The sequence below is a fragment of the Bicyclus anynana genome, chromosome 23 (genome assembly GCF_947172395.1).
Source record: "Bicyclus anynana chromosome 23, ilBicAnyn1.1, whole genome shotgun sequence".
Lineage (NCBI taxonomy): Eukaryota > Metazoa > Arthropoda > Insecta > Lepidoptera > Nymphalidae > Bicyclus > Bicyclus anynana.
Window position 1 is genome coordinate 4,708,627 of NC_069105.1, and position 14,783 is coordinate 4,723,409.

Consider the following 14,783-nt stretch of genomic DNA (forward strand, 5'->3'; position numbering starts at 1 on the left):
TTAGAGCCTATTCAATGCATATAAACAAACAATCAAATCTTCCCTCTTCATAATATAAGTATAAGTAGGGAGGTATAGCCTTGAAGTGGGTCGTTAAAATAGGCTGATAATGATGAGTTATTTTTTACTTATGACAGTCGCAGTTATGATAAAACTTCAGTCGTAGAAAGAAATAGGACAGCGAAATGATATTACCGCATACAACACAACAAGTTATTATAGTCTAAGAGCCCGTGTACCCCACACCTTCGTCATTTTATTAAAGCTGAAAGTTCGTCAGCTCAGGCTCCTACCATAAGAAAGTACAGTAGCCAACTATGGAGTTTGAAGCGTGGTAGCTTTGGGAGGTAGAGACCCTCAGAGTTTTCCTCGGCATAATATTAGAAATTATAATCCCAGTCGCCAGTCACTTAGCTTCGCGGCAACACTTCGAAAAACACTACCCGCAAGTCGATTTAATTTAACACTTCAAGAGTTTCTAGCGAAGGGTTGCCAAGCCAAGAAGCCAAGTGTCTGACGAATTGGGAAATAATTTGTCATATTAAGCCGATAAATAGGTTAAATAGATGGTTGAGAGTCTCAATCCTTGAAACCTGCTATCTACCGCTATTGTGACGACCTCCGTGGCGCAGTGGTATGCGCGGTGGATTTACAAGACGGAGGTTCTGGGTTCGATCCCCGGCTGGGCCGACTGAGGTTTTCTTAATTGGTCCAGGTCTGGCTGGTGGGAGGCTTAGGCCGTGGCTAGTTACCACCCTACCGACAAAGACGTACCGCCAAGCGATTTAGCGTTCCGGTACGATGTCGTGTACAAATCGAAAGGAGTGTGGATTTTCATCCTGATCCTAATAAGTTAGCGTGTTTCCATCTTAGACTGCATCATCACTTACCATCAGGTGGGATTGCAGTCAAGGGCTAACTTGTAAAGAATACAAAAAAAAATACCAAAGCCACCGCGCTCCAAACTCCATAGTTTAGTAGGAACTCATCTATAGTAGGAGTATGAGCTGACAAACTTTCAACTTTTATAAAATGTCGAAGGCTGTCGCTGGCTCTCCGTCTATAACCATCGACCCTACCGCCCCAAATGACGACAGTAATGCTGACGGGGCGGAAGTTTCGTGTTATGTCGACTCGTCCCATCGTTTCCCCAAAAGCTTAAGCAATATCGGCACGCGACCCAGTGGATGCCACAGCCGGTACCACTGAAATGTCTTTGGAAGGAAATTTGATCATTTGTTGGGGACATTTTGTAAAATTCTTTAACCGTATCAGTAATTTTATATTTTCTTAACAATAACTAATAAATAACAATAATTTGTATTAATAGTCATTAGATACCTACTTAGATAATTCCAGGTAAACTAAATCAGGTTGATTTAAATTTAGTTGCAATGACTAAAATAATAACGAGTATCAACTCTATTATAATTAACTATTTTTGATAAGTAGTCTATATAGTTCTGGGACCTTGCTAATGTGGGATGACCAAGGATTAAATTAAATCCAAAAAAATCATTCAAATCACATTACATACTAGACTTGAGCTTTAAGTGTCTATTAGTGAATTTTTATTTACAAACTTTGTTTGTCAAATTTCTAATTAGTCGCAGACTGTTAGGAGTGGGTAAGTGACGTGGCCCGGGATCAAACACATGACTTCTAAGTACTGAGTCTTGCCCTTTTACCCTGGAGATTTTGTGGCTTTATTTACAGTGCATACATACCTACACATACGTAACCGAAACAATAACATATCATAGGCACTTAACAAACAATTGTAATTCATCGAATGACAATGATCACTTAACATCAGCGCCCACGTGGGCCTCTAGACCATAACCATCCATCACCATGTGAAGGAGCTAACGACTGACGAATGTCTCCACTACTATCAACTCTACGTAACTGCAGAGTACCACATAGCATCAAACAACACGAGTATATAGCACTTACCACGGAAATTTCTCCTTTCTTGCTATGGTAATAAGAGAGGGTTTCCCTTGGAAGTTTTTCACTGGTGATATGTTGGTCAGGGCGGCCTACGCAGCCCTTTGAATAGGTCAAGTTGAACGTGTGGGCCTGTATACTAGCACTAAGACACTGCGGCGCTCGTCCTTGCGACCATCAATATAAAGGGTCAACGTGGAAGGATTAACTAATTAATTCAAATTGGAGTGTGGGTTATGATAATCGATCGCAGCTAATAACGCAATTATTCATTTTATATAAATTAATTAAATAAATAATCATACCCGTCAGGTACACGTACCAACGCATTACGTAATGGAAATTAATTAAATTATCACTGTAAAAAAGTCATTATCAAATTATGTTCATACATTATAACGGTAGGCAAAAAATCTCGTGGATAGATATAGGGGAGACGGGGGAAATTGGAGCCTACTAAGGAAAAAGTTGAATAAAAGGCAAATTTATGGATATTTTAGGATTTTTCTATTAGAAACTAAATCCTTACTTATTTGGCTATCTTTTAATCACAGCGTTAACGTTAGATTATTAGACATTTGGCCACAGATAAACTTTAAACAAAAAAAGAGAATCGCTCCCATTACCCGACTTAGCGGGAAATAAGAGCCTATAAATTTCCATAAGTGTAATGGGAGCTACTTAATTATTAAATCAGTCTCATAAATTTTTATGTTATTCTGAAATGTCACATATTCATATACATTTTGATATAAACGTAAACAAAAAACGCAAATGTAATCAACCAGACTGTCACAACCAGAACATTCTTTATGAGCCCGTTTTCCGCAACCTCTACAACAGTACCACATTTCGTTATTTTTTCCAATGTCGCTAGCTAATAGCACACAATGTCTCTTCTTCTGAATATTCTGACTCATCGTCGCAAAGATTCTCAAAGTCTTCTTCATCTGACGCATCAGTTTCATCCGCAAAAAGTTTCATTTTTACTCTTTTTTATTTTTTCTTTCTTGTCGGCTGCCATGCTTGCTCCATCCGCCTTTCGCTTCGGGACATTTTCTTTCTTTGTTGCTGGTTGCTCCCTTCTCCTTTGCAAAGATTTTAGTTTTACATTTTTCTCTCAACGTTTCTACTCCTTCTCTTCAAATGCTGTTTTCATTGGTGTGCTAGATAATATTACTGAATGTTTTCTTTGACGCGACATGTATTCTTAACTTTCTCAAAATCTAATTTTCAGTTGCAGTTTTGGAACAAGCAGATGTTTGGACATTAAAGATTAAAGTAACTGATTGTAGAATTTTAGACGGTTGCTGTGTATCATTTGATAAAATTGGTTCTGTGTAGAGGTCATGGAAAATTTGACATTAGCTGGCTCCAGGAGTATTTTATCATTTGACATAAACGGGATTTTATAAGGGATTGTGTTTGGCGACATATTTTGTGTACTATTTGTTGTAGATGCTTCCACTTGTAGGTCACTTAGTATAGATGGACTTACAGCAAAGTGAATATCAGGGTTTTTTTGACATCTGCAAAAACATATAATAATGTATATGGGGCAATTGGAGCTACTAAGGGTAATCAGAGCCTAATAAGCTCTGATTACCCGACTACCACCATTTCGAAATAAAATAAAATAATTTATTGGATCTAGCTTGTAATTAAATTATACGCGCAGATACTCAAAATTAATATCATTAGCTATAAAATAAAATAGATTTGATTATAACAAGTGCATAACTTCACACTTACCTGGCCGATGAAATTTCGTATTTTTTATAAGCGCGGAGCAAAAAATCGACAAGCGTCCGTGGTTACACAACGCGTGGCACTGGCGAGTCTAGAACAGTAGAGAAACGCGAACGCAGCATGCCGAAGGTGCCCGAGTGACAACTGAGTGAATACGAAGCCTAGTTTTGTCTCTAGTCGCACCGCTCCAATTACCCTCTGGCTCTCATTACCCTCTGTTCCCCTACTGGTGATATTCAAATTAAACAAAAATGTATGTCTTCTCATTTACATTAAAAAGTCATTCTTCATTCAAGACAAAATAAATCGCAACTGAAATTGACTATTATACCGTCCCTAGGGACAAGGATTGTCCCTGCTGGCAAGTATTCTAATCAGGTACAATATCATTTCCCGTAGGTACAAGTTTCCGTGGCGAATATTCACCCAAAAATCATAACATAATTTCTCCTTGGAAAGGATAAAATAGATGGATACTCCTTTGCGAACTACAGCACATCCTGTGAATGGTTCATCACTGCCGATCGAGATAACTGGTAACTTGGGAACATCTCAAATCTCTGCCAGTATTATCTAGGCAAGCATACTGCAGCATTGCATTGAGTTAGGAAATGTTGATGCCCAATAATCCAACGGATATAATACCAACCTACAATCTTTACATTTTCATCCGTTGTAATCCCTCAATTATCTACTTAACATTATTACGAGGATTACAGTCGGGCTTAAAATCAGAATAATTCCAAAAATGCGCTCAAACCCTTTGACGGCACCAAAGCGGCTAATTAGCAAGGCTTCGTTTCCTCATTCCGTGCGCAACCCGTATTCGTAAGATAAGTGCGTCCAGCCGCGACCTTAGTACGAATTACTTACACCTCGCTAGCGTAGCCTTCATGAATCTAATTACTATTGATCACAGATAACTATTATATGTATGAGAGAGAAAACGTTGTTGCAGATTACCTATACGTCTTTGATTAAAACAGAATGTTTGATGGTAGAAATAGAGAAAGGTCTTTTTTTTTGTTAAAAACCCTAGATACTAACTTCAAAACTATATTTTTTCATAATCATCATAATATAAAGCAACGCGTACTTGTTGACTGCCGATTGAAATGTCGAATCTCTGGTAAAATCGCGAATTGTGCCGGAAAAATCAAAACATGACAACACGCACAAAGGATAAATAAAACAAACCACCGAAAGGTTTACTAAAATTCCACAAAAAATAACATCGTTAGCATTGGCAGTTGTGTGCATATCATAGATGCATTAATGCCCTGCCTTACCCTGAGGGCTCCTTACAAACCTAAATAGCAGAAAGAACTTTCCACTTTGTATAATTTGTTGATATAGTGCATACTCTAGTTTTTTAACTAGAGTATGCACTATACAGGGTGATTCGGTCTTTAGTGCGGATATTTTTTTTCGTGGTTCTGTATCATTCTTCTTCTTCGTCGTCACACTCTTGACAGAGTGGTCGTGGTCATCATTTGGGCGCGGTGGCAAGCCTCACTATCCGTCGCCATTCCTCCCGCAGTGTGGCTCTCCTAGAACATTCGTGGAGCGATCCATGGAGAGCGGTTTTTACTTGATCAGTCCAGCGCATTGGTGACCTGCCACGTGCTCTTGTGCCCTCCACCTTTCCTTGCACCACAAGTCTCTCTATGGACGTGTCATCTTTTCTTGTAATATGACCAAAGAAAGTCAGTATGCGACATTGGACTATTGAAGAAAGACGTTGTTTGATGCTCAGTTCTTGGAGGATTGAAATGTTGGATCGGAACTGAGTCCAGGATATGCCAAGCATTCTTCTCCAGCACCACATTTCTAGAGCGTCTATCTTTTGTTTCTCGCTTTCTCTCAGAGTTCACGTCTCAGCACCATAAAGAAAGATGGGAAACACCAATGCCCGGACTAATCGCATTTTAGTGGCCTTTGTGATGTTCCTGCTTCTCCATATCCTTTTGAGTCGATCCATGGCAGATCGTGTAATAGCCATCCGTCGTTTAATCTCATCAGCGCATCCACCACTATTTGATATTAGTGCCCCGAGGTAGATATATGATTGAACAACGTCGCAATTCGCAATTTTAGTAACTTCGGGCGAATTGCCATTAGCTCGATCGATAACCATAATCTTTGTCTTGCTGCGATTTATCTTTAGACCGAAATCAAGACTAACTTGCTCCATTTTGGTCAGTAAGCATTCCATATTTTCGATGCTAGTTGCAAATAATGTGGTGTCATCTGCATAACGCAAATTGGATATTTTATAGCCTCCAATAGTAACTCCGTCTGTCCACTTTTCGAGTGATATTCTCATAATGAGTTCCGTGTAGATGTTGAACAAAAGTGGTGATAAGATGCAACCTTGACGAACTCCTCTGTATCATTAATAGAATATAAATCTACAAACAGTTCGATACATTTTATGTAATTTTTTTTTTTAATTTATGTCTCTAAAATAACAAAATAATGTACATATTATTACTAAACAAGATATATTCAGCTTAAAAGTGATCTGGTGACGTCCTTTAGGTATCAAACGAAAATAAAATAAACGCACAATAGGGTGACCCTAAAATTCTGTTCAAAAGTAAATAACTTTAGCTAACGATAATTTTGTTATTTTTGAGTTAAAAAAAAAAGAAAAAATACGTGATCATTAAATTTTGTTTATGTACAAAATATAAAAATATCCGCACTAAAAAAATTTTCTTCCTGTATACACGCTATTACCTTATGCACGCCATTGAATATTGGTATAATCCTTTGGACAAACGACCGCTTGATGCTGCAAGATGGGATTGCGGCCTACATGTAAGTTCTGAGTATATATGAGCATATGCGTAATCCGCGGCGCACTAATATTCTAAAGACAAATTCTAAATTATCGAATGTTTGCTTCATTAGCTGCGGATACACTAAATCGTAAAACAAAACTTTCTCATCTATCCGGTATTTATTACCGATCGAAGACTCAACTCTCGCGCTAGGGCAGTTGCCGGCGGCGCTGGCAGACAAAAGGAGTGCGTTGCTCCCGCGGCGGTGGCGACGAGCCTTAATTGGATAATCGGATTCACTCCTGCGCCAGCCCCTTACGTGCCGGACCAGCAGATCTGTCGCCTCGTATGGACTAGTTATGTATACTACTTATCCTATGTCGGTTAACAACTGGTACTGGAGTGCTTATGAAGTATCACTAGGTAGAGATCTTAGAAAATCTAATTAAAGGACTCAACCTGAATAGATGGGATAAGCCGTGATAAGCCCAGTGGAAAATATGACTTTTGCCTTCGTTTCAGGAGGGTGTGGGTTCGAAAATAGCATGCACCTCCAACTTTTCAGTTGGGTGCATTTTAAGAAATTAAAAATCACGTGTAAGACACGTGATTTTAATATTTACGTGAACGGTGTTAGGAAAAACATCGTGAGGAAACCTGCATACCAGAGAATTTTCTTAATTCTCTGCGTGTGTAAAGTCTGCCAATTGGGCCAGCGTGGTGGACTATTTGGCCTCTAATTCTGAGAGGAGACTCGAGCTCAGCAGTGAGCCGAATATGAGTTGATAATGATGATAATGAACCTGGATCGGGCTAACCTGAAATATTTACTGAACTCTTCTCTCTTCTAGTTGGTTGTTGGTGCCTCAAATTGCATCAAATTGCGATCCTGTAGCATTAGATGTAGACCTAACTAACGAAAATCGCTCGATAAAACAATTCAATGATAATCCTAAATCTGGATTATTTATCATCGATATAATTATGACTTTTATACGTAACTATTGCTTAATGATCAGATTTTACGATAAGTTATTAAATAATTAAAGAATCTCGACTGCCCTGAAACAAAAAATCCAGTAAGGATGTAAGGATATCGAAATATAACACTATTTTATCGGAGCAGTCGTGTAATTGACATGTATAAGCACCATAGGAATTGAAAAATAGAAATACCTTCGGTTCAAAATAGCCAATATCGAACATTTGTGCTGGTAGGGGAACGGTAGAATTATGTTCGATGAACATCAGTTGGCTGAGGAATGGAGGTATCCGTGGCACGCGACGGTATCCATGGCGCCTCGATCAAACGGAGAAGATTGCGTTTTAAAACAAACTTATCAACAACAACTTATCTATCGACTATAGACCGAAAACCTGCGATAACTAGACATACCGGAAGTTCGACAGACTATATTCAAAAAATTCAAACTTCATTTATTTCAAGTAGCTCAGTTTACAAGCACTTTTAAATCGTCAGTGAGTATACTCCTATATAGGAAACCTGCCTAACACCGCGGTTTCAACCCGCGTTAAAATCCGTTCCCGTAAGAATACGGTCTGTATTACACTATGACACTCGAAAATAAACGTAATAAACTTTCTTGTGGAAAAAAAAATTAAAAATATCGGTAAAGTAGATCCAGAGATTACCCCCTACAACATCACAAATTTTACCTCTATAATATTAGTATAGATTACGGTAGTCAATCATCATGTTTGTGGTGGTTTTGGAAGTCAGCGGGTTTCACAGGACGATCAACCGTCCAAGTACAAAGTGTATTTTTTATGTTTTTCTAATATTATAAAAAGGAAAGTTTGTTTTTTTGTTTGAAGACTCCGAAACTTCTGAACTAATTCGAAATTATTTATCCCCGTATTCCCACGGGAATGGGAAATAAGCGGGTGAATCCGCTGCGGTCTGCAAGTCTATACTAATATTATAAAGAGGTAAAGTTTGTAAGTTTGTAAGTTTGTAACAATTCTTTGAAATGGGGTAATCTTCGGAACTACTGGTCCGATTTTAAAAATTCTTTCACCAGTAGAATGCTACGTTATCGGGGAGTGCTATAGGCTATTTTATTTTTTATATTTCTGTCATATGTAACTACTGAGTTATCGCGGGTTTTCTCTCACAGGTCGGACCGAAAAACTTACTTATTCGCATGCGCTGCCTCAACCATTGCGTATTACTGAAATAAATGTATGGAGGCTTTTTGAACCTTTAAAAGTTCTACAAAAAAGTCCGCGACACCATATATCTATCTTTTATATTTTAGCAAATATAGTACCTTTAGTACTTTAATAAATTATTTAAATTTTAAACTAAGGTTTACGTCATTATTTACACAACTAAACTTAAATCCTTATCAAAATAAATTATTAAATAATCACAAGGATATTATAGAGATAAGATTTGCCCTTTACAGTATGTTAATTAGTTATATAGTTTTGGAGATAATACAAAATTTCTGAAAGTCGCAGAAATGCCGCTATATAACGCCCCGCGGTTTCAATTACGTGGTTCCCGTTCCCGTGTGAATATGAGGACCAAACATAGCCTATGACACTCGCAAATAATGTAGCTTTCTGTTGGTAAAAGAATTTTCCAAATCGGTCCAGTAGATCCAGAGATTACCCCCGACAACCACACAAACTTTACCTCTTTATAGTATTAGCATAGAAGTCGCTTGGGAAATTATAGTCTTTTGGTCATTGCACCACGCTCTAAAGGTTGGACCAATTTTGCTGAGGGTAGGGATAAGATAGGGGTAGGGTAGGGGTAATTTAGGGAAAGTGTAGGGTAGGGTAGGGTAGGGTACGGATAAGGTAGGGGTAGTAGAAAGGTAGAGGTAGGGGAAGGATATGTAAGCTATAGGGTAGGGGAGGAGTAGGATAGGGGTAGGGTAGGGTAAGGTAGGGTAGGGGTAGGGTATGGGTAGGGTAGGGTTAGGGTAGGGGTAAGGTAGGAGTAGGGAGGGGTTAGGGTTAGCGGTAGGGTAGGAGTAAGGTAGCGGTAGGGTAGGGGTAGGGTAGGGTAGGGTATGGATAGGGTACGGGTAGGGTTAGGGTAAGGGTAAGGTGGGGGGAGGGTAGGGTAGGGTAGGTTTACGAGCAGGGTAAGGTAGAGGTAGACGCAGACGAGTCGCGGGCGTCCGCTAGTATGTAATAAAATAATTCAACACGCAATGCTTATGCAGGAGTAGCTTCACGAGTGATCAATAGGCAGTAACTCGATCGTAGCTTAACTAGATGATCGAGTCAGCGAGCGAGTCCTTAGTCCTTTGTGTGAGCTAGTGTTAGCTCAATGGCCCGCGTCCTGCCGGTGACCGACCTCTGCTGATACACTATAATCATACCAGTTGATGCAGTTTACTGCACTTCGAAGCACTAAGGGATATTGACAAATAGCGGATGCCTGCGATTTCGTACGTCTGACACTCGGTTTTCCTTAAACCATAAACCAAATAAGATTTTACTTTGTCAATGACTAACAGATGCCCCGCGGTGTTATCCGCGTAGCTCCGGTGACCGTAGAAAAACGGGAATAAAATATTCCCTGTGTTTATCGCTGATATTATAGGTTTCTTTTGGTCAAAGAACATTTTGACGCCCGCGACTTCATTTTCACGCGAGAACAATGGATTTAAACGGAGTAAAATGCAGCACATGTGTCTAGAGTTTAATTGATCTCTATTTAGCCAAATCCATTAAGTACTTTTTGCGTGAAGAAGAACAAATATACATTCATCTATTATTACATTCCGCTTAGACAATTTCACCTGTAACATAGACACCGTTCATAACAAAGTTTCCTATTTTCGCATTTAAAATATTAGTAGGAAGCAAACATGCAGGGTAGGAAGTTTGGATGTTTGGAAGACAATTCTCGAAGACCGTTATGAAAAAGAATATAATTATGTAAAAGATATGCATTTGATATGACGCACGCAATAATGCAGTTACCAAAAATAAAAAAAATATTTTAAGTTCCAAAGACAAATTCGGAACATGGTTGGAAAAATTATATGTAGAAGGCAGATGCAATACAAAGTAATGCAACGTAACTGCACCGGCAGCAGTACGTCGTCCTAAAATAGCGCCCGCCGTAAACAGTGTTCCTGTTTCTCGTAAAAATAGAGCGTAAATAAATATACGCCAACTTTATGTGCTGCTGCCCATCAATCAACGCGGGGGCGAGAGGATCTCTACACTGACATAATAGAGAGTGTTACACTGATATCTCTATTAAGAGAGAATGTGAGAGTCTCTAATTATTCTCTGACAACATATAATTTAATCACAATATCTGAATGATTAATTAATGTGTTCAAATGCAACAAAGTCCCAGTCTCCATACAAACTCGGGCCCAAACTATACGAATGGTACAGAGCTGAAAATTGGTCATAAATTAGGATAATTAAGGAGAACTCATGAAGCCAATTTTAAAAGAAATCTATATTTACCTAATCAGTTAAATTAATTCTTATAGGTATTATAAATACAGGGCATAATTTGTACTCCTTTGATATAAAATTCATTGCATTACGAGTATCCTTGTTAAACTGACAGGCGAAAGTTTTAATCCTATTGCAATCAGCTTATTTTCTCTGTTAGCGAAAATTATATCGCTTAAGATTCTAATGGAGTAATCTAGTAAAATAAACAAGATTTTTAGTATATTTTTCATTTCTGTATCGTTCTGAAAGGTGGGCCCAATTTCGGACATCTCCTTTGCAAATAAATCCCCACATGTATCTACTTCTGTGTAGTAAGTAATCACTATCTCTAATGAACTTCCACAAAGTTTCTATTTTATAATCAACATTCAATATTTTTGCTAGCCTCCTAGTCTATAAGGTTGTGATAGTCAAAGCGTCTTTCCCTCAAAAGTGTTCAGCACGTGTGGTAAGGAGGAAAATAAGTTTTATTATGTTTATTCTGCTGCTTGCGTAAGTTTAGCGCACGCAACTTGCACAGACGGACCGGAAAATGCTGTTAATATATATTCATATTCTATCATTACTGTTTCGAACTTTGCTTTAGTTAGGTACATGATTTATTGAACTTGTAAAAGTACCTATAGTAACTTTTTTGTGAAAACGTTATCTTGGTAAATGGTAGCAAGAAAGTCAACAGTTATTCTTCTAAAGAGATTTCTAATGGCCTCTAATTTAAAAACAACACCCCATTTATCGAGTTTATTGAAAATACGAAAGGAACTGTACTTAACTTGTTTAAACTCTTGGATTTAAATCACAGACCATATTGATTGGTATAATATGGTCATTTAATAACTAAACCCTTTCCACTTCACGCCTGCCAGCGATTATTCACGGAGCGAGCTAATGGTGATTTCTATCCGGTGCGTCAATCTTCGCGGAAACATTTTCTTTCTACCCGCTAATTACGTGTTTATTTTATTACGCCCCAGTTACCGCTCTGCCTTTTATATTAAGTACTCAACAATTAACATCATTGCATCAAAGAAATCAGATTAAAAAAAATTGGTTTTACTTTTTGTATTTTAATGCAGACTTTTGGATGTAGTTTACGTAATTTGGACAAACCTGTTATGTTCTGCACTGCAGATGGTACGTCATAAATATTAATTTTGTGTCGTTACAAGGAAATATCTTTCACATTTTACATATTTGTGAACAATAATCGTTATCATAAATAATGAAATTATGATTTGATTGTGTAACTTATTGTTATGGCGGGGACACGACTTTCGTTGTAGTTATTGTATAGGTAATTAATGAAGTAGATATATATGTATAACTCGTATATTACACGTTGAGTATTATTGTTTCTCATTTATATATCTTCCACATCACAATAATAGTCAGGAAGTCAGTCTCCGTGTCTAAAATTGTCATACTAATCAAAGTCAGTTTAACTGATAATTTTTTTTTAGGTTTCGTAATGCACAATTTGCTTTAGTTTATTTTGTATCTTGTGTATGAAGATTACATAATTCTGTTCTAGCCATATGTGGCCGCTAATGTATGGTTTTTCTGACATCTCACGCTAGTACTAACTTAAGAAACAGGCATCAGTTCTGTGTGAGCTTTACAACCCCAATATGTTTTAGTAAATGGCAATATAAGTTTGATTGTTTGTTAAACGTTGATATCATAATTAAAGTACTCAACTTTTACACAACCGATCATCGTGGGGCAGAACTTTATACCCGGACGATTTAACTGAACAATTTGATTGTAAAGTTAAATTAATACTGTGTGTGAGCATAGAGTACGTTCTACCAAGAAATAAAATAGAAGTCAATTCTCAACTAGATCCTGAATTAATTGATAAAACAAGCATGCAAAGCTAATATAACACGGAAGTCAGTTACTTTATTTGAGTCACACAAACGTAAACTCGTACATTTAAGTATTTGTTATCTGTCCTTATCCTAAAAAGTGATGTAATTAGTAAGATCGTTAAGCCGCGTTCCGCGCTGAGCGGCGCCGGCATCTTCGTCGGAAGCTGACACGCTTCGAGCCAATTAAAAACAGAAATCTCCCGCACTATCGCGTCATCAAAGCCTTACATCTACGACTGCTATTTCTAGCTGAAGTCAGTGTCTATTTAATGAATTAGCGTTTTATTGCTGAAACCTTATTTATTTAGTTTGAGTATTCTTATTTTGAGTCCCAAAAGAGACTTGGAGGACGGTGGTAGTGGATATGACCTCTGCCTTCGGTTTGAGGGCGTAAGTTCGAATCCGATCTGGGGCATGCACCTTTTCAGTTATGTAAATTTTAAAATGCTACTGAATATCACGTATCTGTCTGTCAAAGGATCAAAGAATAACATCGTGAAGGAACCTGCACACAGGAGAATTTTCCCAATTTTCTGCGTGTGTGAAGTCTGCCAATCAGCATTGGGTTAGCGTGGTGTACGGCCTAGCCCCTTTCATTCTGAGACTCGTGCTCTACAATTAATGATGATATCTGCTGGGTAAACAATAAAATAGCGTATATTTTTGTAAAAAAATGTAATAAAATTCAAAACACAGCAAATCGGCGGGAAAATTACTGGCGGTAGCAGTGGTGTGCACTGTATAGATGCACTGGCGACTCTGTGGCCGCATTACGAATTTGTATTCTATTGAGATAAGCCAATTTTTTATTCTTTTTTTTTTTAAAGAATATTTGCCATACCTTTTTAAATATGATCAATATTCCTCCAACGGGACAGAAAAGACTGTATTATGAGTGGGTACGACAATAACCCATCGGGCGGAGATCGAACCACGACCTCTCGGTGATGAGTCCGGCCCCTTTAAGATGAACCTAGTCAGAAAGAGCTCTACTAGACACTACGCTTCAAAACTTTCTTAAGTATATTAAACCATTTAACTTTCATCACTTCATACTCGTCCGACCTAAAACCTCAATAGCCGAGTACCCGACAACAATACGCAATAAGCCGCCGGTGCCCATACCAATGGCGGCGGCGTGCTCTCCGTGAGCCACTAACTCAATGTATGTAAATCGGCCGATTACGATTGTCACCCAATCGACTCGTGACTCGACTCGCTGACAACTGTAGTCCGCAACCCGCAGCACACATGGTTCCCAACTTTCTTGAATACAATCATCGGAATTACAATTAAAGGTAAGGTACTCTTTGTATTAAGTACGAAATATACTGTTTTGTTGAAATTATACTGTAAGTAATAAATAATTTTAGTAAATTTTTTGAATTGCCACAACTTATGCCAACGCGGCGATGGTTGGCCATCTTTGGCAGGCTTTCCGGTGTGAGTCGGATGACATTAAATAACAGGAAGTCGTTGGATGCTGGAGGTTCAAAATCATGTTGAGCCTTGTAAGGTAAGCTCTAGTACAAGAGGCCTATCTATATCCAACAGTGGACGTCCATCGGCTGATAGTAATGATGATCTAAATTTGCAATTAATTGTTACTTAATAAACAATGTATTTTGATCTGAACAGTGGTAAATACGAGTTTATGCATTAAATGTTACAATAGAGACATGTGCACAGAATCAACCACTCAGCTGAATCCATTACTGATCAAAGCAAGTAACGTTTAGTAAACACAAAAAGCGTTTCCATGAAAAACAAAAAGAAAAACTTAGCACGAGAACGGCAACCAAACAAAGAGTGCAATGCGTTGAACATTGTCAGTCGGTACAACATCTTCTACTTTTTATTCTTGACTAGCTGATGCCGCGTTGTTACTTTTTATCGATACAAACAGATAAACATGTAAATATACAAAATAAAGAAAATCTAATTGTACACTTCACGTAAAGCAATC

At 38.1% G+C, this 14,783-nt stretch overlaps 1 protein-coding gene across 4 annotated transcripts in view; it reads right to left on the reverse strand.

Moving 5' to 3' along the window:
• The window catches only part of LOC112053706 (GAS2-like protein 1), a 90,775-nt gene that overhangs the window by 26,720 nt on the left and 49,272 nt on the right, over nucleotides 1-14,783 (reverse strand). The window contains exon 1 of one of the 4 annotated variants that reach the window (XM_024093213.2): nucleotides 1,957-2,086. The exons of the other annotated variants lie outside the window; for them this stretch is intronic. The gene's annotated coding sequence lies outside the window, so the exon portion shown is untranslated. Of the gene's footprint in view, nucleotides 1-1,956; nucleotides 2,087-14,783 lie in introns of those variants that run through there. 4 annotated transcript variants of the gene reach the window in all.